This window comes from Desmodus rotundus, chromosome 2 (assembly GCF_022682495.2).
Source record: "Desmodus rotundus isolate HL8 chromosome 2, HLdesRot8A.1, whole genome shotgun sequence".
Classification (NCBI taxonomy): Eukaryota; Metazoa; Chordata; class Mammalia; order Chiroptera; family Phyllostomidae; genus Desmodus; species Desmodus rotundus.
The window spans coordinates 168,638,893-168,660,989 of record NC_071388.1 but is presented as its reverse complement, the minus strand read 5'-3'; the positions used below and the strand labels follow the sequence as shown (position 1 = coordinate 168,660,989).

At 35.6% G+C, this 22,097-nt stretch overlaps 1 pseudogene; it reads right to left on the bottom strand.

The window, feature by feature from the left end:
• Nucleotides 1–235: 235 nt before the first annotated feature.
• LOC112305759 (tigger transposable element-derived protein 1-like) overlaps nt 236–22,097 on the bottom strand; it is an 88,530-nt pseudogene continuing 66,668 nt past the window's right edge.

Here is a 22,097-nt window from a genome sequence, read left to right as displayed (position 1 = left end):
CAAATAGGTCACCTAGACAGGCATACCTCAGAAATATTGTGAGTTTGGTTCCAGACCACCTTAATAAAGTAAACATCACACTAAAGCAAGCCACACATTATTTTTTGTTTCCCACTGCATATAAAAGTTATATTTATACTATACTCTAGCCAATTAAGTGTGCAATAGCATTATGTTTAAAAAATTATGTATTAAGTAAATAAATGCTTTGTTATTAAAACACACATACACAATGCTAGCCATCGTCTGAACCTTCAGTGAGTCATAATCTTTCCTGCTGGCAAAGGGTCATGCCTTGATGTTGACAGCTGCCCACTGATCAGGGTGGCGGCTACTTAAGGCTGAAGTGGCTGTGACCATTTCTTAAGATAACAATGAAGTTTGTGTATTGATTGACCCTTCCATTCACAAATAAATTCTCTCTAGCAAGTGATGCAGTTTGATAGCATTGTGCCCACAATAGAACTTTTTTTTTTTCCAAAATTGGAGTCAGTCTTCTCAAAGCCTGCCACTGCCTCATACACTCAGTTTGCGTAATATTCTAAATCCTCTGTTGTCGTTTCAGCAATCTTCACATCATCCTCACCGGGGGTAGGTTCCATCTCAAGAAAATACTTTGTTTGCTCATCTATAAGAAGCAACTTCTCACTTGCTAAAATTTTATCATGAGATTGTAGCAATTCAATCATGTTGCCTAGCTCCACTTCTAATTCTATTTGTCTTGTTATTTCCATCATACCTGCAATTACTTCCTCCACTGACGTCTTGAATGTCTCTAAGTCATCCATGAGGATTGGAATCGACTTCTTTCAAACTTCTGTTAATGTTGATATTTTGACTTCTTCCTAAATCACAAATGTTCTTAATGGCATCTGGAAGAGTGAATCCTTTCCTGAAGGTTTTTAATTTATATACTTTTCCAAGATCCATCAGAAGAATCACTATCTATGTCAGGTATAGCATTACAAAATAGATTTCTTAAATAATAAGACTTCAAAGTTGAAATTAATCCTTGATCCATGGGCTGCAAGTGGATATTGTTAGCAGGAAGAAAAATTAGGTTAATCTCAATGCATATCTCCACCAGAGTTCTTCAGTGATTAGGTGCACTGTCAATGAGCAGTAGTAATATTACGAAAGAAACCTTTTCTGAGCAGTAGTTCTCAACAGTAGCTTTAAAATATTTAGTAAACCATACTGTAAACATGTGCTGTCACCCAGGCTTTGTTCAATTTCTAGCGTACAGGCAGAGTAAATTCAGTATAAATCTTAAGGGCCCTAGAATTTTCAGAATGGAAAATGAGCTCAGGCTCCAACTTAAAGTCACAAGTTGTATTAGTTCCTAATAAGAGAATCAGCCTGTCCTTTGAAGCTTTGAAGCCAGGAATTAACATGTCTTCTTTAGCTTATGAAAGTCCTAGATGACACCTTCTTCCAATATCAGGCTTTTGAGAACCTCTTGTTAGGTATAGTCATCTTTATTGATTATCTTAGCTGGATCTTCTGGATAACTTGCTACAATTTCTGCATCAGTATTTGCTGCTTCACCTTGTACTTTTACTTTATAGAGACGGCTTCTTTCCTTAAATCTCCTGAACCAACCTCTGCTACCTTTAAACTTTTCTTCTACTGCTTCCTCATCTGTCTCAGCCTTCATAGAATTGAAGAGACTTAGAACCTTGCTCTGAATTAGGGTTTGATGTAGGGAATGTTGTGGCTGGTTTAAACTGCTACCCACACCACTAAAACTTTCTCCATATTAGCAACAATACTGTTTCATTTTCTTATTATCTTTGGGTTCACTGGGATAGCACTCTTAATTTCTTTCAAGAACTTTTCTTTTGCATTCCTAACTTGGCTAACTTTTGCACTTTTATTTTCATACAAATATTTTAGGTTATTAATTTTCTGGCCATTGTAAGGTTATTAATTAACCTAATTTCAAAATTATCATTGTGTCTCAGGGAACAGAGAGGCCAAGGAGAGGGAGAGTAAAGAGAAACAGCCAGTCAGTGAAACAGTCAGAACACCTACAACATTGACTAATTCTGCTGTTTTATATAGGCATGAATTTGTGGTGCCTCAAAACAATTACAACAGTAACATCAAATATCACTGACCACAAATCACTATAACAACCAAACTTTTCAATAATGAAAACGTTTTAAATATCATGAGAATTAACAAAATATAACACTGAGAAAAATAAAAAAGAAAGCAAGTGCTGTAGAAAAAATGTCACCAGTAGACTTACTCAATGCAGGGTTGCCACAAACCTTCAGTTTGTAATAAATGCAGTATCTGCAAAGCACAATAAAATGATGTATGCCTATATTTGGTCACCTGAATAATTCTATTTTTCTCCTTTTTTTAAAAGATTTTATTTATTTATTTTTAGAAAGAGGGGAAAGGAGGGAGAAAGAGAGGGAGAGAAACATCAATGTGTGGTTGCCTCTTACGTGGCCCCTGGGGGCCTGGACTGCAACCCAGGCATGTGCTCTGACTGGGAATCAAACCAGTGACTCTTTGGTTCATAGCCCGCACTCAATCCACTGAGCTACACCATCCAGGGCGATTTTTTCTCCTTTTTTATTCAAGTGAAAATAGAGCCCAGAAAAAGAGATAAAAAGCCAAATGCAAATTTCATTTATCTGGCATTTTTTTCTAAGGCTCCTGTCATGAAAGCAGCCTTCAGAGCACTGAATACTACACGTGTGCCATACATTGTGCCTTACCCAGGAAAATGGTATTCATAAAGACGCATAGATTAGGACTTCACAGGTCAGCTGAGATCAGTGTGAAACAAATTGTAAATAGCTAGAACATTTTTTCCAGTTCAGTGTGGGTCCTCATAATGTCTACTATGTATCAGGCACTATTCTAGTTCACTATCATGTGAACAAAACATAACAAGATGTCCAACCTCACAAAACTTACGTTCTGTTGAGTGTGGAAACAGACAATAAATGCTAACATAAATACATACATATTACAGAATATTTTCAAAGCTGTGAGATAGAGGAAAAAACCTAAATCAATCCAAAGGGTAAATGAAATGTGCAGGTGGTAGAGGAAGGACTGGTTAACAGGATGAAATTTTAAATAGGTTGATCAAAGGAGGCTTTATTGAGAAAGTAGTATTCCAATCGCAATTCATTGACCTCAATGAGTCATAGGGTCAAGCAAGTCTAACATCAGAAAGACCAGAGATCTATAATTCTTCCACAGGAATAAGACAAACCTCAAGAAAAGCATGCAAATACTTTGAAAAATAATACAAGTCTCCAAAATAGGATGGTGAAAAGAAGGGACGTCGTTTAGTTCATTGCAGCATTCTGTGTGAGAGATAATAATGGCTCCTTCGCTATCACTTACACCTCAAACAGTGGAATCCTGACATATCCAAGATATTAAACGAGGGAGCTTGGGACATGGCAAAGGACAGTGGCTCGTGTAGGAATGGAAGTAACCCAGGGCACTTTGGGGAAGAAGCTGTAAGAGCCAGGTTCAGGCTGTCTCTCTTCCTTTGCCATGAGACTGCCGTTACCCAGACAGCAACAGTTCTGTCAGCCTGGTCCCCCGAGAGAAGGCAACATGGAGCAGAGCCACAGCTTATCCACAATGGCTATGTAACGTGTGTGAGAAAAACACCTCTTTTATTTTTCTCTGCTTTCTAAGCCTCTGAGATTGTAGTGTTGCTTGTTACCACATTATGAGTTAGTCTGTACCGATAGGTGTTCTCTCCCTGTCCCAGTCTTTTCTCAACACAGCAGCCAGAATGAGCTTTGCAAACTGTAAATCAGATCACGCAACTTATCTCATTTCAACTCTGCTCTTCCTTGAATAAGGTCCTACTTTAGGAATTTTGCACTGAGTGTTTCCTCCTCCTTCTGGCTAACTCCTTCACCTGCTTCCAGTCTTTGCTCAGTTGCACGGCATGGAGGCTTATAAGAAAAGATAAGATAAAAAAAAGAAATGGAAAGAACTCGAGTGAAAGAAAAAATGGTAAAAACAAAATACAAAAAGGATAGGAATGTTATCCATATTTATTTATTATATATAAACTTTTAAAAATATATAATTTAGTTTCATGAATACTTAGAACTAAAATTCTCCAGAAAAAAAAAAAAACAGATTCTACACACTTAAATTCTAGAGCAGGGAAATTTTCACTAATAAAAAAAAAAAAAACAGTGAAAGAAATTCCAAGCAGAAGGAAAAGCATACTAAAAGATTTGTGATAAAATGGACAATATTTGAGTAACAGAAACAAATAGATGAAAATAATATGTAAAGGGACAGTGGGAAAAGATGAAAAGATCAGATCACTAAGGAGCCTGTGCCAAGCAAGGAGCTCCAATATTAACTAGTACCAGGGAGTCACTGAAGTGATTCAAGTGAAAAGTGACATGATGTCATCTTTAAGACAGGTCTGGTTGCTTTAAATAAGTGATCATTACTTTTTCACTTATCACTCTTCGTGAAACACAGGAAAGTATCTCTGCAGTGAACAGTCAGTTATAGAAATCTGTAATGTCATTCAAACTTCAAATCCAATCTAGAGGCCCATCACCATGCTGGTACTTTGCCAATCAATTAGTTTATGGTTTTATTGGAATTATAATCAGTAATATCTCTGTCAGATCTCTCCTGTAAGACTGAACCTATAAAACTAGTCACTGGGATTAGTAGCCTAGACTTGGCAACACATTTTAAGATCTTATGGGTATGGTGATTCTAGGTATAGCAGAAAGATCATACTGGAATATATCTCCATACCCTGAAAACAAAATTTTAAAAAATAGCTATGTATGTAACCTGAAAGAAGAAATGTCTTATTAAACTGTGAAACTTTAGGGCCAAATAAATCCTTGCCTGGAATCTCCGTGTTCATCCCTCAACCCAACCCTCTCTCACACTACAAATGGATCATCACCACCAGTATCACAATACCTTCTTTTAGCTAGAATGAATCAGCAGGAATCAAGAAAATAACAAACACAACCATGTACATACACTAATAAATCTTTGGATGTAATCCTGCAGATTTGAGTCAATGAATATAAAATTTAAATTGTAATAAACACCATGAGGTTGTCTTCCACAAAGTTATAGTAATTTATATTCTGACCAGCAATAAACTACTTTTTCTTATGTCCCTGAGCATTATTCAAAGATTTTAATAGTTTCCTAATCTTAGAGATAAAATAACATTATCTCATATTTGTTTTAATTTGCTTTTGCCTAAGTTCTACTGTGGTTCATCATTGTTTTTAAATATTTATTGCTCACATGATTTTTCTCCTCTGTGAATTATTTATTTTCATCACTTTCCTATGTTTGTATTTAAATATATGCCTCTTAACAATAACCTTTTGCCATGTGGCTTTTCTTTGTCTGTTGACTTTGTTAAGCCTTCGCTATCAGTCAAATAAGTATTTTTAATGTATTCTGAGTGTACAGATATTCACAGGAAGATACTCCCACTCCTAAAGTACCAACTACTCATCTAATTTTCATTTTTTTACATTAAAATTCTTAATTCATCCGTATTCCCTTTTTGCCCATGATGTGGGTAGGGAATGAATTATAGTCGCTTCATGATTGAGAAGTCTAGGATTTAGAGGTTATATAAAGAGGAAATATTTTCAAAAAAGAAAAGAGATTGATAGTGGAGAGAGAAAAAACTTTGAAGCATTACTATGTTTATTCACTGTGTTAGTCAGTTTAATTCTTTTCTTAAATTTAGTCAGAAGTATTTTCCATTTATAAAACTTGACTATGTGCAAGTTTGTAGGGTTTAAGTATGGCAAATATACATGTACACCCTACCCAACTAGTTCTAAATATCCAATGTCATATTCCCCTGGGTAGATTTTGGAAAAGTGGTTGAGAACATCGAACGGTTGCAGAGAGCAGGAGCATCATGGGTCGTAGCCTCTTCTCTCTCGGTCATTTGAAAATTATAACCAAAAACCTGAGTGTCATAAAAATGATGGCTCTCCTGAGCCTCAGTTTACTGAACATGAGGAAATGTTTGTCAACTTAAATAACAGAAAAAAACTACTATGAATACTTTTGCTAGATGCTGAAAAACCATGTTTAAAAAATCACTTCAGGGAAACAAAGTAAATAAAAAGCTAATGTTAACTTGGCTCACTGAGGCATACAGCTATGCTCAATAATAAATGAGGCATTTGAAAGGGCTAAAAGGAGCAAAACTACATACAAATTAATGGCTTACTATACCCAGTGGCAGCCAAATAAAACATAGAAATATTCATTTAGATAATGATTTTAGGGCACAGGGAAAATTTTTTTTCTCAGTACCTATGCTCACAACAGACCACCTCAGTATTTCATTAGATAACTAATCATTAGTTTCTAAGGATAAAAAGCAACCAATACTGTATTAGTTTTCCACAAGATCTGTCCAGAAGGTATCCAGACATGTAATAGGAAAAATAGAGACATTTATTGAAGAAGATACAAGATACAAGAAACACTGTACATAGGAAAATGACACTTCAGTCCTCTTCATAGTAGGCACCTTGGGACCTCACACAGTTCTCTCAATCACCATCAGTTGCCCTGTTATATTTTCCTCAATCTCATCAACAGTCTGAAATCTTTTCCCTTTCAAAGGTGATTTGAGCCTTGAGAAAAGCCAAAAGTCACAGGGCACCAAATCTGGGCTGTAGGGAGGCTGAGTCACCTAGGTGACTTGATGTTTGCCAAAAAACTCTACATGAGACTTGATGCATGAGTGGGCATGTTTTGTGATGAAGTTGCCAATCACCAGCTGCCCATGGCTGTGGCTTTCTGAATCATCCCAATATTTCCTCACAGGGAAGTTCAAGCTTCATGCAAAATTTGATGCAGATTTGTTGCCCTACTTGCTCATTTTGAATGTGATGGCCACACAGTACACATGCTCACTTAATGGTACCTACCGCCTCCACTGACTGGTACAGTGAAGTCATCATTGTTCACACATGCACATTCCAGGCCACTCTCCTTGGCTGCCAGGTTAAATTGATGGCATGCAAACCATTCTTATTATATAAAAATGGCTGAACTTTTCTGGACAGACTTCACATTCCTACATAACAAATTACCACAGACTTAATGGATTAAAACAGTACACATTTATTATCTCATAGTTTCTGTGGGTCAAGATACCAGGAATGGCTTAAATGGGTCTTCTGCTTAAGGTTTACAAGGCTGCAATTTTGGTACTTATAGGTGCTGGGTTCCCATCAGAGGCTCAACTGAGGAGGAATCTGCTTCCAAACTCCTTCGGATCATGTGCAGAATCCAATGCCTTGCAGCTGCACAGAAAGTTGTTTTTTTCAAAGCCAGCAACAGAGAGAAACTCCAGCAATAATGGCACCACAGTCTCATGTAATAACATATATATATAAAACCACTGCATGCTATTGGTTAAAATCACAGGTTCCACTCACACTCAAGAGGAAGTGATGAACAAAAGCATAAATACCAGGAAGCAGGAATTGTAGGGTCCACCTTAAATGGTGATCACCACAAAACAAATGTTATAGTGTTTGAAATTCTCTTGGGTATGATATGCAATGCTTATTTTTCATGTCTATATCTTTGCAAACCAAGAATAAATTGATTTCATGATTTTAGAATACTTAACCTCATCATTACCTCAACATATTAAGGTAAATATAATTCATATAATATAGAAGTGAATTAAATACAACTAACTACATGGCATTCTGGAGAAAAGCATGAAATTAGAAACCAGATTTGAACTTTGGCTCAATCACATACTTCATGTTTACTTGACATTTGTTCGTGAACTTTTAGGGGCTCCAATTTCTTTATCTAAAATATGGAGCAAATTTTTACAAGGTTCTTATGTCAATCAGAGAAAATATTTGGTAAGTGCATTGAACAGGTCTGGCACGTAAGAGTTGTTCAGCAAAACACAAAAGTCTCTAATAAAATCATAGCATTTAAAGCTCACAGTGTATATACATAAGACATTGAGTAATTTTAAGAGTTTAAGTAATAGCTTCTATTTCTAAGGAAAATATAATTTATAAGGGGAAATGAGGTGGGCAAACTAACTCAGCATGCACCAAAATGAACAGTCAAATGTATACATACATCTATTCAAATATAGTAAATAATATACTCATGTTCACTCAAACTCTTTAGGTACATTAAATTAAATGCAAAGTTGTTTCTTTTGTTTTTGAGTCTCATTTCCTCAATAGATGCCAGATGTCCTTGAGTGTGTCTCCCTGAGCACTCTCAACATAGAGAACTCACAATGACACTAAATACGCGCCTTCTCAGACAGTAATATCTGGGGACAACACAGAGTCTACACTTTATATAAGGCCTTCTCATTCAGAGTGTGGAATTTTTATGTAGAGTAAAAGTTTAAGAATTACTGGCTTACTGTTAAACAGTAGAAATAAATGTAGATATTTGTCTTTCTCCAAAATATAGAGGGTTAGGATATAAATATTATGGATTCTGACCGATTTCACTTCTGGTCACCAACTCCAATGTGCCAGGGTGGGGGGTCATGGGGGGGGTTCCCCAAACTACCAAGCAATTTTTCGACATCAGCTCAGTGTCTTACAATTCAATTCAATTCTGTCACTAGCTACCTGAAGACGACATCAGATTCCACAGGCTAAGGGCTCAGTCTCACAAGGCTACCCCCACACCCCTCAGTCTCACAAGGCTACCCCCACACCCCCTCTTCAGTTGCCAATGGCAAATCCAGGCTATCAACTGTGTCTCTATAGACCAGAGGTTCCAAAGACCATCCCCTGACTTGGATTTGGTTAATTTGCTAGAGTGGCTCACAGAACTCAGAGACACATTTTACTTGATAGGTTACTGTTTTATTATAAAAGGATATAACTCAAGAACAGCCAGATGGAGGAGATGGACAGGGCAAGGTACGGGGTGAGGACCTGGAGCTTTTGTGCTTTCTCCAAGGCATCCCTCTCTCAGAACCTGCACATATTCACCAATCCAGAAGCTCTCTGTAAACTGTCCTTTTGGGGTTTTATGGAGGCCTCGTGACTGATTAAATCGTGGCCATTGGTGACTGACCTCAATCTCTAGGCCCTCTCCCCTCTCTGGAGGTCCAGAGGTAGGAACGACAGTTCCAACCCTCTAATCATATGGTTGGTACTACTGGCAACCAGTCTCTGTGCTTAGATGGGATCCCAAAGTCACCTTATTAGCATAACAAAACATACCTTTATTAATATCATTGAAAATTCCAGTGGTTTTAGGAGATCTCTGCCAGAAACTAGGATGAAAACCAAATATATACTTCTTATTACAAATCACAACATCACGAATACAGGGTGGAGCAAAAGTAACTTTACAGTTGTTTGCATGGAAAATAATACAATAATAAATAATAATACAAGAATAAACCCTGTGTATTGCATACTCACAACTGTAAACCTACTTTGGCCCCACCCTCTGTGTAAGTCATTTTTCATTGGTTCAGTTCCCTCCTTTTCATTTCAGGGACATTAAAATATTAATGAATGTGCACACATGTGGGAGTGAATACTGGGAAATACAACAAGTGGCATCAAGAGAATTTGAGTCAGAAGAGAACCTAAGGTCATTTCGAGAAAATGGTTTGTATCATTAGGCTTCGAAGGGCGAAAGAGTTCAGACACTACTGAAAAAAATAAAGGACTATGAGTAAAAGTTCAGATGAGAGAAAAGATGGGGCTGTAAAGTTAGGTCGGGCAGACTGCAATGGATTCATAGTTAGAAAAATAATGAGTAATAATCTCAGGTGGTAGAATAAGTCCAATTGATAAATAATGTTTTTGATCAAGAAAGAGGTCTATTTTGCAAATAGCTTTGTTGCTAATGACTTACAATATCATTTAGGCCTAGCGAAGTATTCATATGTACTCTGATCCTAATGAAACTAATTGTTTAAAGAAACTATATATATCTACATGTCCTGAGACTAAAAGCAAGCTAGAAAGAAATTAAAGGTTTTATTATATACAACCATTTCAGGAATGAGCTCCTGGTTCTGAAGAGAGGGAACAAAGGTGCAAAGAAAGTTTTATAGAAATCTGGAACAGCAATATATAATACAGATAATAGAATGACCAAAAAACAAAGATCTGTAATATCACTGGTCTATCTGTGGTAACAGATGGCAAAAACTAGGATAGAACTTGTGGTTGCTGAGATGAAGAAAATGGCTAGATGGAGGTGATACAGTGAAGGCCATAGTTGCAACAATTTGGTTATTTGTAAAAGTCAGAAAATTCTACATTTTAGATTGTGAGTCTGGAAGTGAAAATACCAAAATAAGGTGTTTGGAAATGTGAAGATTCACAGAGGAATTAGCACAGAGTTAACATGTGAGGGAAAGGAGAGCTTTAATGATTTATTCAACTTTTCTATCCCTTTTTATGTTATTTATGCAATAAATAAAAGGTAGGAGAGAAAACTAGAGATTATAATCTAGCACAGCCCTGATTTCCCAGCCAAAGTGAAGTAGAAGCTTGAAAAGCTATTCTTACATTAATCCATTTGTATTTTCAAATCTTCCTATAATATATTTTCTACTTCTATTTTTAAATGTAATTGAGCAAAATAGAGCTTGGAATTGAGTTCTAGAGATTATCCTAGTTTTCTAACATTAATTTTCTGCATAACTCATTTTTTCCTTGTAGATCAAGAAGAAAGTGGGTATTTTTGCTCTGCCGGGTATCAGGGAACCCTCCAGGTAATAACAGTATGACCCAGTGCTTAGCTATGATTCTTTGTACTACACCAAATCCACCACTTACAGTCCTGAGGAAATGAAATAATAATAATATACCCATATCCACTGCTAAGATTACAATGACCTGGAACTAGCTGACCCACCAGCATTACACAGAAATTATCAAGGTGGCAATTACTGAAAGCAGTTTGATTCTTGATTAGTTATTTGATATTTGTTTGACTATGAAACAAAGAATAATTAATTTGAATAAAATTTGCATCACTTTTTGGGAACTGCTAATGAATTTATTGTGTTCTCTATATGTATTTGGATCCTGGTTTTTAACCACTCTCTATAAACTTTAAGGGTAATGTATTCTTATTTCTTGCCCAAACTTCTTCATGACACACAAAAAGCGACTTTGTGTGGTGATTATTTCTTGGTTTTAAGGATATGTAATTACAAGATGCACGTTTATTCCAATAAACTCTTAGGCGCTAAAGTGTCAGAATAACCATATCATTTCAAATGTTTCCTTCCTTAAAAATTATTTTGGCCGTTGTCTTCTTTATTAATTTTATATAATAATGAATATATGGTAACAACTTGTAAATATCTAGAAAGTTTAGTAAACAGAAAGTAGTGTATTCTTATCTTATAATATCCACAGGTACATTTAATCAAGTGTTGGGTAATGCTCAAATTAAAACTACTATCATTCAGCAAATATATGACTATCTAAGCTGTTTTATTTCTAAGCATGTATATTATTCATAAAAGTTTAAAATATTTTAGGAGTATATCAAAAATATACTTCATTACTATATTGATCCGAATAGTGTTTAAAAATGGCTGTCCATTAATGAGAAGAGTATCACAAATATACCTTTTATATAAAAATGATTATCATCAAGTGGTTTCTTATTTTTTCAAGTTCCTCCCTAAACTTATGTGAGATCTTGAGAAAAGACAATATGGCTACCGTCTTCCAGAGCTAGGCAAGCTGCTGATGAGCAAAGGTAGAGGTATTAAAAACATACATTAATTCTTATTCTGATAAAGCAAGTAAAGTTAATATAAAATAAACTTCCTAGAGAAGGTCACAGTAGGTTCAATTTTTGTAGACACTCCTGACGACAGCCTGCTGAGAACAGAATCAACCTCCAATGAGTATCAACCTGAACAAGATCATCCTGGGAAAATCACTGGGTTTTTCAGAGATGGAGAAGAGTCAAATAAACACCACAGTAGGGATCTGTGCAAGCATCAGAGATTTCAGAGAGGCATTGCTAAAAAATATGTTCTAATACTGTCTATTTGATTAAACCATTCAGCACTTTCATGGTGCCTCAAGGCTTAAAATAATTGCGTGCCATCACTGAAGCATCACAGTGGTATTTGATACTCGGAATGTTGTTCAAAGAGAGTGAAATTGATAAGAATCATTGTAAGACTTTTTCATTCTCTTATGAGATGGTTTCTAATTAGAGTCATTATATAGCTAGATTCCATAGATGTAAATGAAAGCACTCTTAATGGTGTACTATATAAAATTACAAATGTATATGTATACAGCTATGTGTAACAGCTGTTCATTTGGCTTTGCTTTTGATATTGTTTTATTTTATTCTACATTATTGCCATAGACTCTTTGTCCTTTCTGAGTTCCCACTGTTCCTTTCAACTTCACTGACAGTTATTGTTTCCCCTGAGAGCAATCAGTGTTTACCATACCTGGCTACTCCTTGGGTCTCCACTGACAAACAATGACTTAAACATCAATGCCAAGCAATGTCATTTGACACATCTGTTTCATTAATGCAAGTCGTAATGACAATCTGAGCCCTCCCCTCTGATTTCTGGATGCATAACTACAGCAGATGCACAGCAAGAGAAACATATCATGAGTGTATAAATGATGTACCCCCAACACAGCATTAAGGGACACAGAACATCTTTAAAAAGTGTTCCTACAATTCAACCATTCAACTATAATGGTGGCTTTAATTAATAATATTGTATTGCATATTTTAAAGTTGCTAAAAAAGTTTCCCCAGGTAAAATCAACATGGAGTTTTGGTTTAAAAATAATATAATGTTACATTTCTATAATCTATAAATACTAAAATTAACAAAATAGTGTAATTTTGCTTGTAAAGTCATTTTTTATTTTAAATAGTTTAATAAAAATATTTAAATATTGATTTTGATAAAATCTGATGCTCTGATATGCTTTTGGTTGTTAAAATTTGGAAAAGCAGTCCCCAAAATTCAACTGGACACCACTAAATGTGAACCTGAGGGTTTTTTCCTTTTTTTTTACACAGATAAATCACTTTAAAGTCCAAGAGTGGAGAACAAGATGAAATTGAAAACATAGGCCAATTTCTCATAGCTTTCTCCAGGTTTCACCATTATTCTTCACCTCTTTCAAATTTAATCCCCTGTATGAGGAAATACAGTCGATAGAGTTTTATGGCACCTTGGATCTGAAATCATTAATTCCTCTGCACCCAAGGGATTTCTCTATGCTATCGGGTGTTTTGTTTGGGTGTTTACAATCAGTATTCAGGTGAGGATAATTCAGGTACATTCATACCAAAAAGAATCATTTTAAAATTTGGAGTCCAAACTGAAAATGAGAATAATTTCCCAATTGAAAAACAGGTTATTTTCTTTTATTGTCACTGTTTTTAAAACATCTGTTACCATGCTATCATATAATTATTGATTTTTCTGATCTTCAAACATTTTATTTGACTATTAGCCACCAATAATGTCACTTACTCAATAATAAATCTACAAATAACATAGGCCTTAAAGCTAATGAGAGCATGATATCAATGTTTCGGGCATGGATTTTTTTTTTGGGGGGGTAGGGTACAAAGCCCTCTTTATCATAGGAAAAGCAATTTGGGATAGTTCTATTTTCCCGATTATTTTTCAGCACAGTGGATGCTGTTCTTATTGAACAGAATGATATATTAATGGTAAAGGGCACGGATCCCACAGTCACCATTCATTCAGTGAAAGCTGGGCTGCTGGGCACTTTTAGTGCACACAAGAGGAATACACCTTGTCCTCAAACACCACCTCAGTGAGACTTCCGGCAACAAGGTGATTATAAGAACAGTGACTTTCCAACTCTTTTCTTTTTATCTCTTCAGAGAGAGGAATTCTTACCTTGAAAACCATCCTTATTATACCTCTTGATGTATGTTAGAAAGAAAAGGGAATATTTTAGTAAAGACCAACTGAAATGTGACCTTGACTATTTTTTCACATTTCAGATTTTCATAGCAAGCCCAAACTGATAGCAGTATTGTCCTGAAGTTGGTAGTTGCTCGGAAATGCCACACATTTCACAGATAGGTATACAGATGTACATATTACAGGAAATCACATTTGGGGATCTCAGGCTCAGATGCACTGGCTTTGATGCAATCTTATATTACTTTTACTCAGGAGTATTACTATTCATGTATTCACTTTTGAAACAGCAAAAACAAATCGAGTGAAATCAAAGCCTTCTTCTACTACCTTTTTAAGGATTTGTGACTAAAAAAGAACCGTCACCCAACACTCCATGATTCCTCTGAGTTTAACTCAAGGGGAAGGGATGCATCTATTTTTTGAAAAGAAGATAAAAATGGAAATAAGTGGCAGTTTCCTTCATGAGTTTAAAATAGTTTTTCTTGTATGCTACTTCATCAATTCATGAGGTGAATAGATCTAACACAAAAAGAAGGTTTTGATCTGGTGTCAGTTCTAAAGTATATAAGACAACCATGGTTTAAAGATATCTGAGGGGCAGTTTTATCTAAAATGGGGAGGAGGTGCTCCTTCCTCTTCCTACTGTCTTCTAGTTACAGCCCAACCCCCCAGTCTCTATGTCTGAGTGTGTGTGTGTCTGTGTGTCTGTCTGCCTCTGTCAATCTTCCTCAGGGCAGTTTCTCAGAGAGTAACAATAAACATATTTTTTAAAAGTCTCTTTCTTCTTTCTCAACCCATAAAACCATTGGGAGTACTAATCAGCTCAAGAAACATCCGTGCCATCTATACCATGTATTGGGAAAAGATAGAACTGATGACTTTCTTTGGAGTCAAAAATAGTCATGCTAAGAAATGCTCATAGTAAGTGTGGGAGAGAGGCTAATTTTAACACAACCGAACAGAGTAGTCTGATGTGTTTTAATTAAATAGGCAGAAAATTAGATGAGGTATATAAATAGCTGATAGATAGACAAATATATTTTTATATTACAAATATATTATAAATATATTTTTATATATTTATATATGTTTATATTATTAATATTATTATAATAAAGTTATTTAGTCAATATGAGAACCATCAATGAGAATCATCAATAAATCTATGTATAAATTAATTAAGGATTTGACTTAGAATACTTATCTGGTTTGGACACTAAAGGACTTTAAATATTACATGTACAAAAAGGTATGTGAGATTACAAAAGTTGTTTAAGAATTGTAGAAACTTTTGGGGCTAAGTTTCAAATGGCAGAGAACATTTTTAGTTAAAACCCAGTGACTAAACACAATAAATTTTATTGTATACAAATTTATAAATCAATGTGATCAAATCTTAAAGACTTCTGATTACATATCCCTTGGACATATGGGGATATGACATAATTAAATCTATAGTAATATCTGCTCTTAGGAACAAGACTGATATTCTCCTAGGTGCATACTATATAATGATTCTGTTCCCTTTTTTTCAGGTTATGCAAAACATGTTAATAACCAAATTATTCATCTTTTCTTAATTAGCTTGGAAAATGGTTAAAAGACATCTTTGTATGTGATTCTTTCCGGAAAATATTTTGTAGAATGCCTATAGAATTCATGATCACCTAAGTAGTTATCTTTAGTTTTCTCTTTTAACTAATTGGCTTATTAAAATTCAGGAGAGGAGATAAGAAATAAGCCATCTCTACCAAATAACTGCCCATTTTGTAAAAGTTTGGTAAAATTGATGTCACCATTATCCTTGAAGTGTGTATAACAGTGTGGCAGGTAGAGGACAGACCTGCCATGACATTGTTACTTTGGTACCATAGTTATTTTTCCTCAGCTAGAGCTGGAATAACTGGTCTGACAAGCCAGAGGTTGTGTGTCATGGACCTAGGACCAGGGGGACACCCAACACTGGCAAACATATTGCTTTGCTTTTTATCTACCATTTACACTTAATTCCCTTAGGACCAAAGGCATGTGTTTTGGGGTAAGCAAATACAGAGTGTGATGATAAACTAACCTGGCTACAAGTTCTGACTACTCTGAATCTAGTCAAATAGAATCTGGAATTGATGTGAAAGTACATGGCTTTTCCCACAATGCCCAGTGAACTCTATCCTCAATTCAAGGTAGTAAAATACTCAAGTCTCCTTTCATTGGACATATAAATAAGAATTTATAGAACATTCTTAGAACATGTCCTAAAATTTCTGAAGACATCTCTTAAGGATGATCATTATATAATATGATCTATTTTTGGCTCTTGGTGATACAAAAACTTACAATACCGAATGTCTTCTATAAAACTGAACACTTTGAGAAACTGAGATGTTCATTTTTAAACTGCTAATGTTTTAATTGCTTGCTGTCTGAGCAACCTCACGTAACTTAGTTTTCCAACACTTATACAATTATAAGTCAAACATCTGAACTAGCATAATTCAGAAGATGTTAATTGAATTGGATGACCATATTCTATAAAGTTTCTAGAAAGTAGGTTCTCTAACTTTCTTTAAATAATCTTTGCAGGGGTCCCCCATTTTAAGAACATAGATTAAGAAAGACACACACATACTGGCTTAAAGCAATGTTAACTCTCCATATGCTTGTGATTAACTTATAAGTACAGTGTCATATTAAAAAGTCTCACTTATCAAAAAGGACAAAGGACTCACGGACGTGGACAACAGTATGGTGATTGCTGGGGGTGGGGGGAGGCAGGTATAAGAGGACTAAATGGTAATGGAAAAATATGATGAAGATTAAATAAAAAAAAATTTTAAAGACTCACTACTCATCAACAAAAATGACAAAACTCTTCCATCCCCAGTGAGAAGTATGTTGAAAGATAGACTGCAGTGTTTGTCTGGGTACATTTCCCAGTTGTCTGTAACTGCCCTGAATATGAGATACACGTGTCTTCCTCGGAACACAGGTTCTTAAAACATAAAAGACTTTTACACAGCCCTCGCACTACAGAGCTACTGGATAAATGTACATTGCTGGCGATTGTAAAGGTGGTGAAGTGTGATGACATTTTGAAAAGGTTAGCTTCCCGTTAGGAATGATACATAAGTAACTGCCTTGACGCAGAAGCCAAAATGTAGTTCTGCTCGGGGATCTGGCATCAGAACTAGGTGAATTCACATGGACATTCACTGAAACGAGATGGTGTGAGGTATCCAAACATCTTTTTGGGATGGCCTCACCTTGAAGAATGTGCCGGCAATGAGGGCTGTTTGTCTGTCTTTCCAGGTAGTGAGTAGTACACCAGCACACTGGTTCCAGTGTGTTTGGACCCAAGAAAAGAAACATTTTATTTTAGAAATGTTTCTCTTTAATAAGAAGCTGCCTTTAAACAATTGACCAGCTTCCTTCAAATGATTGGTTCCATTTATTTATTTTTCACTTGTTTAAAAGACGCTTACCAAGTAGCCACTCCATCCGGTCACTGGTCTGGGTGCTTGATATACAGCAGCTCAGTTCCAGTTCTATGAGCAGACTGGCCCAGGAGCCACCGCAGCTCCAGGCAGAGGGAATGTTCAAAGTGCTTTACGTAATGAATATGAATTCAAATTAAAATTTGTCAAAATTTAGTAACAATGTACTCTTGAATAGAAAGCAAACTAATTCTTTTACTTTCTGAGTACTGTTCAACATTAAAAAATCCTTTTATGAGCAGAAAATAATTTTAATATTTTTATCTAAATATTATCATTATTTCTATTTTATTTTTCTCAAAATTTCTTTTTGGAAATCCATATACATATTTCCTAGATTTTACTATACCATCTCTTACAGAAAATTATATTCATGAAATGGTCTTAAGAAGTCATCTTTTCTAGTTCCTGAAACCCTCCTACTCCTTGAACACATTTTAAATCAGTAAACTTTTAAGGACCCTTAAGATATATCACCGTTCACCATTTCACCTCTGACTCACGTCTGCCCACACCCCAAAGCCTAATTTTCTTTACTTTTTAATAAGCCTCTGTGGCTATAACTGATAGATAAGCAGCAAAAACTCCTATTTGGAGAATTTTAAACTTCGGTTTCGTTACCACAAAATAGAAATGAGATGCTCCACAGCGATTAGTGCCCCTTGGCTACAACAGTAACTGTTTTATGTCTCGATAATGTATGAAGCTCTAGACCAATGGCTCTCAATATGGAGTTTCCCAAGTATATGTATCAACTGGCAACTTGTAGGAAATCAATTTGGGGAACCCACAATCGATATTTTAACAAATTCTCCTCATGACTATGATTCACTAAAATATTGACAATCACTGTTCTACATTATCACCCACCTTCCAACCCTGCTGCATTGTTTATTGTTCTAGTTTAAGGAATTCTCAAATACATTTTTTTTGAAGAGCCATTACCCTCTATTAAAAATCTATATTTAAAGTCATTTTCAATCACTCAGCAGAAGTCTGGCCACAAGGTCATTGAGTAGGTAAGATTTGTTCTACACAGAACGAGTCCCGAGAAGGAGGTCACTGGAGACCTGAGGGCACTGTGCAGTCTCTGAAGCAAAAAGGACCATTCATGGAGATCGCTGAATCCAAAAATAAAATGTCCTTTGTTATTAGTCAGGAGACTTAAAGCACACAGTGACTGACTGTGTAACACACGGCCTCAGATTCACAGAGCTTCCATTATTTTTTCCCCGCAATAATCCCAGGCACTCATGTGAATTCAGAGTGATCCAGAATAACACAGGAAAAACAACCATTTCATTTGAGAGAGTCAGAGATATGCACTAAGGAAATTGGTAGAAGTGTCCTGCTGGTTAATTAAGGAATACAGAAATGACAAATGCAGTCTCTCTTTTTCTGTGGAAGAATATAAACCTCCAATGTTTGACAATAGTTTTGAGAGAATTAAGCCCTGCTTTTCCTATCAATTCAGAGAGTTGACAACAAGTATCTCAAAAAAGAAATACCTGAATGCAGAACTGATACATCACCTCTCTAGTCTGTTTTCCAAAAACATGTACCGGTCTAGTGCAATGTTGTAGCAATATCTCATAGTGGCTAACAACAGAGAGGCTGTAGCTAAATTGACAGGGCTGGGATTCCTGGGGCTGCTCATTATTAGGTGTATGACCTTAGGCAGTTATTTCAGCTCTTGTTGGGCCTTAGATATCTCATATGTAAATAAGACCTGCTGCCTCTTTAAGGTTGCAATTTTGATTAAAAGAGTTAATATTTGTATTTTAACAAATATTTTAAAGACTTGTAAAGACTAGTAGCTGGAACATGACAGGAGCTATGAGAATGTTTATTAATGAATATATGTCCTATTGATATTCTAATTATAGTTCCAAGGCAATATGTATATGAACATATTCTTATAGTTAAAAATAAAACTATACATAAAATTAAGACATGTTAGATATAAAAATCTTAAATGTACTGTAGCATGTTCTTATTAATTCATCTTCCTGACAATTTTTTTCTGGGTAACTTCTACTGAGACTATGTAATTTGCTCAAACATTATCTCCTTTATAGAACATTATACACTGGCTATGAAAATGCAAAGAAAAAAGGTATACTTATATTAATTAACGATTAATAGTGGACAGGTCCACACGATTACTATTTCATAGATACTAAAGGTAGTTTATTACTACAGGCCTTGCATTGTTAGTATATAGCACTACAATATCAATGGATTAAAATTATTAAATAAATCAGTAATAAGCAAAGTATGTTACTTGTATAAATTGAAGTATATGCTTTCTGATTACAAGAACCCATTCTCATGATACTTGAGTATCCTAAATGAAAACTCTGACAGAAGAAAGTATACTTTTAGAAGAAGCATATACAAAAGGTTATGTGTGACTAAAATTTCTTTTTGGTACCCATATGAAGTACTGTCCAAGGGAAATATAAGAAAATGTGATGATGTTATTGAAGTAGTAGGATAAGTACAAACTAGTAACAGGTCAAATCCAACTTATGTCCACTAATGGAAATTCAATTATTTTATTAATATTAAACAAACTGAGCCCTGGCTGGTGTGGGTCAGAGGATTGAGCACCGGCCTGCAAACCAAAGGATTGTGGTTCAATTCTTAGGGCGAATGCCTGGGTTGCAGGCCAGGTCTCCTAGTTGGAGGCATGTGAGAGGCAACCACACATTGATGTGTCTCTCCCTCTCTTTCTCCCTCCCTTTCCTTCTCTCTAAAAATAAATAAATATTTTTTAAAATATGGAATAAGTTGATATGCAATCATCAATTTAACCTCCATTTCCCAGTTTTTTAACAAACTCTATCTAGCTTTACATCTTTTCTCATGTCCACTTTACTTACCTTATGTGAAAGCAGACAACACTCTTAATCTTTTTTCTTCTCTAAAATTAACAACTTATAATGACAAGTACTGTCAAATGATTTGCTTACCCAGCTACAGCAGCTAGAGAAAAGTCACCATTTGTCTTTCTCACTGATAATTTGGGCTCCTCCTCGGAAGACCATCATCAATCAAGTCTGGAGCAAGACTCGGGTTATTCTCTTGCTATACAGTAAAAGCATCATCCTTACAAAATAGCCCTCTCCCCCTAGAGAGTCTAAACAGTATCGTTTTGGGGAAGAATCCAGAATAAAAAAAATACACTGTCTCACTAAAGCAATATTGCCACTTATTGTTGACAAAGAGAAAATATTGCTTTGTACTCACTGTGAGCTCTTCTCTCTGGCTCTGCATCCTCTTTTTTCTACTTTATTTCTGAAAAATAAAAAGCATTAAAATAGTAAAATGAAGAAAAACAAAGTTAAAATCCTTTACATGATCTGCATATGTAGACTTTTGTTAGAAATATGAAATGATTAAACAGCAAAACTTTCTGTTGTTGAAACACAGGCATATGAAAACACCCAGGGTTCTCCAACACAACAACATTCACTCTAAGAACAGGTACAAGCTAAGAGTTCCTCTTCCCATCCAAAATAAAGCTCACTGGGAACCACTGCCAAGGGGAAATGCCACTGATGAAACTGGAAAAGAAGAAACATGAAGAGAATGATTCCAGAAAAAAACCAAAAAGTTAAAGGGCTGGGCCTTAACTTGAAAAGTATTCATTATAAATAATAAGTAATTGGCATTAGGCATTTGCAAAAGCATTATTAGAGGAAGCAACTTTAATCCTGAATAGAATTAAGCCTTTATTATATAAAAATGTGAACTTTGAGCATGCACTGATTCAGAGATTCAGAATATTGGGCGTAAAAATGATCAAGATGAATAACACTACTAAAGAAAATGCTTTATAAGGTGGCACACTGCAGCAGGCAGTCTGCAGGCATTCCTTCATTCAGCTCTCAGACAGACATCAAAGCCCATTCCACCACCCGCCTCCTGGCGAATCTCTGTCTAGGTTCCTTTTGTCCCTTTCCTTACCTAGGAGCTTACTCATTACAAGTGGCCATAATCACACATGGCCAGTCAATATTGTTATTTCTTTTGTGATCATTACACATTACTTTTATGTCACTTCTCAAAATGAATTGTAATAATGTTTTTGTTTATATGGATGGATATAAAGTTTGCTCAGGTCATGGACTGAGATTCACCTTCATTTAATCAGTGCCTACAAAATGCCATAGTAAGCACACAATAAATATTTATTGAATAAATAAAGAAATGGTTGAGAAGTGTCATATGTTCTGGACCTCAATATATGAGGAAGGATAGTCCCCCAGAAAATGCAATTGTCTTCTGGAGGGCAGGCCCTTTGTAAGACAGCCCCCCCGCCACTAGGTGAGTGTTCTAGGGCCCATCTGTATCCATGCACCAGCTGGTGTTGTTGTGAGAAGCTGTGGCTTCAGTGAATTTTGTTGAAGACTCTTTCAACACATTTGCCCATTTCATAATGGGTGATTTACTAGCTCACCTGCCTATACCACATAACTGTTCAGCAGTTTTTGAGCAAAAAACATCACAACCTCCATGCCCCATCCTCCCTATTTATCCTATCTCACACCAAGCAAAAATTTTTGATCATTTTCCCAGATGAAAAAAGTCCTCAAAGGGAAACATTTTGCTGATATGGAAGAGGTGAAACAAAAAAC